This window comes from Geospiza fortis, unplaced genomic scaffold (assembly GCF_000277835.1).
Source record: "Geospiza fortis unplaced genomic scaffold, GeoFor_1.0 scaffold248, whole genome shotgun sequence".
Lineage (NCBI taxonomy): Eukaryota > Metazoa > Chordata > Aves > Passeriformes > Thraupidae > Geospiza > Geospiza fortis.
The window spans coordinates 5,376-8,249 of NW_005054695.1; positions in this window are offsets into that span (position 1 = coordinate 5,376).

The window sequence follows — 2,874 nt, forward strand, 5'->3', positions numbered from 1 at the left end:
CCTGCTGATCCCAAATTTTTTCCAGGCTGAAGGCACCACCTGTGCCTTAAGGATTCCCAAATCTTGGGAATAAATCCCAACCCAGAGGTTTGGGATGGAATTCCAGCCCTGCCCTCGGCATAAAATTCCCTTTTCCAGATTAAATTCTCTGGTTTTAGCCCAGTTGATTTTGGATTTCCCAGAAATCTGGGAATGCTGAATCCCAGGAAAACAAAAGCTGGAAGTTTTTTTCCAGGATCCCAGCAGTGCCTGGGGTGGAAATGAGTTGTTTTTCCCAGTTGGAATTTCTCCAGATTTTTGGGAAAGGGGGAAGGAAAAGAACTCTGGAATTTTTGGAGAGAAAAAAAAACCAAAGTCCTGAAACTGTCAGAGATTTTTGGGAATTTTTAATCCCACTTGGATGGTAAGGAACCTTAAAATTCCCTCATTCCCATCATCTTTCCTTCTCAAATCCCACTTTTTTTTTTCCAGAGCATGGAATTTTTTCCACCCAAATTCCTCAATTTTTTTTCCCTCTGGAATTCATTCCAGGGATGAGATTTTTTTTTTTATCCCATTCCCAAAAACTTGCATTTTCCAGGGTTTTTTTAATATGGAAATCCTGGTCCTAAGTCTGCAAAGGACCTGGAAGTTTTGGGGATTGAGGATTGAGAGTTTTTATTCTGGATTTTTTTGGGGGATTAAGGAAAATCCTTAGTGCCACTGGAACTCAAAAAAAAAAAAAAAAACCCAAAAAACGGGGAAAAAAAATCCCCAAAAATTCCCAAATCCGGGGATTTTCCAGCCTGAATTTGGAATTTTCCAAATTCCATGGGAAATTCCAGAGGCTCCTGGTTTTTTTTTTTTTTTTGGGATATTTGGGATCCCACTGAGACAGAACAATCCCAGGAATTTTGGGATCTGGGGATTTTCATCAGGAACTGGGGGAGTTTTCCCAATTTTTGACTTTTTTGGGAAGCACACTCCCAGTTTTTATTTCCTCTGGTGCGCAACAATCCCTTGGAATCTTTTTCCTTGGAATTTTCCTGGCTTGGGAAAGGCTGAAATTCCCAAATCTCAGCCAGGAAATCCAAATTTTCCTTTCTAACTCCGTCATGTTCCAGAATATTCTGGAATTCCTGGCCTAACTCGGATCCAGCTCGGAATTTTGGGCTCAAATTCCCAAATTTTGGGCTGGAAAAGCCTCGGGATGATCCCAATCCCAGGGCAGGGACACTTCCACTATTCCAGGCTGCTCCCACCTGCATTTGAGCACTTCCAGGGCGGCCAAATCCCAAAAACTTTGGGAAAAACCTAGAAAAAAATGGGGAAAAAATTGGGAAAAATCCCAATTGTGGAGAGCTGTGGTTGGGGCTGAGCTTTGGGAATTCCCCAGGTGGGAAAAGAGCCTTTCCCACCCCCCCGGAGACGCCGAGGAAGGAGCAGAATTCCCAAAAATTCCCCCAAATCCCCAATTTTCCGCCTTCAATCTCCCGTGAAAATCCATCAGAATCGGTGAAAGAGCCGGAAAATCCCTCGGGAATTCTGGGGTTGGGGTGGGAGCTCTGAGCTGATCCCAGCTCCCGCGGGCTCCTCCCGCCGCCGGAATTCCCAAATCCCCAAATTCCCGGCGGAAATTCCAATGTACAGAGCTTTTTACCATTGTATATTAAATTATTTAATAGCTTTTCGTGGCAGCTTCTCCTTTTTTTCTTTTTTTTTTCTCTCATGGAGCAGAGCTGGGAAGGAGGAGCTGAAATTCCTTGAGATTTTGGAGGAAAAAGGGAAATGAAACCTGTGGGATTAAATCCCTGTGGGAACGATCCCAAATCCCATCAGGAATGATCCCAAGGGTTAAATCCCAATGGGAATGACCCCAAATCCGAATGGGAATGACCCCAAATCCCAATGGGAATGATTCCAAATCCCAATGGGAATGACCCCAGGGTTAAAGCCCAATGGGAATGATCCCAGATCCCAATGGGAATGATCCCAAATCCTAATGATGCCAAATCCCAACGGGAATGATCCCAAGGGTTAAATCCCAAAGGGAGTGATCCCAAAGCCCTGTGGGAATGATCCCAGATCCCACCGGCAATGATCCCAATTCCTGCAGGAATGATTCCAGGATTAAATCCCAATGGGAATGATCCCAAATCCCACCAGGAATGATCCCAAATCCCAATGGCAATGATCCCAAATCCCAATGGGAATGATCCCAAGGGTTAAATTCCGATGGGAATGATCCCAAATCCCTGTGGGAATGATCCCAATTCCTGCAGGAATGATCCCAGGATTAAATCCCAATGGCAATGATCCCAAATCCCAATGGCAATGATCCCAAATCCCACCAGGAATGATCCCAAATCCCACCGGGAATGATCCCAAATCCCACCGGGAATGATCCCAAATCCCAATGGGAATGATCCCAAATCCCACCGGGAATGATCCCAAATCCCACCGGGAATGATCCCAAATCCCACCGGGAATGATCCCAAATCCCACCGGGAATGATCCCAAATCCCAATGGCAATGATCCCAAATCCCAATGGGAATGATCCCAAGGGTTAAATTCCGATGGGAATGATCCCAAATCCCTGTGGGAATGATCCCAATTCCTGCAGGAATGATCCCAGGATTAAATCCCAATGGCAATGATCCCAAATCCCAATGGGAATGATCCCAAGGGTTAAATTCCGATGGGAATGATCCCAAATCCCTGTGGGAATGATCCCAATTCCTGCAGGAATGATCCCAGGATTAAATCCCAATGGCAATGATCCCAAATCCCAATGGGAATGATCCCAAGGGTTAAATTCCGATGGGAATGATCCCAAATCCCTGTGGGAATGATCCCAATTCCTGCAGGAATGATCCCAGGATTAAATCCCAATG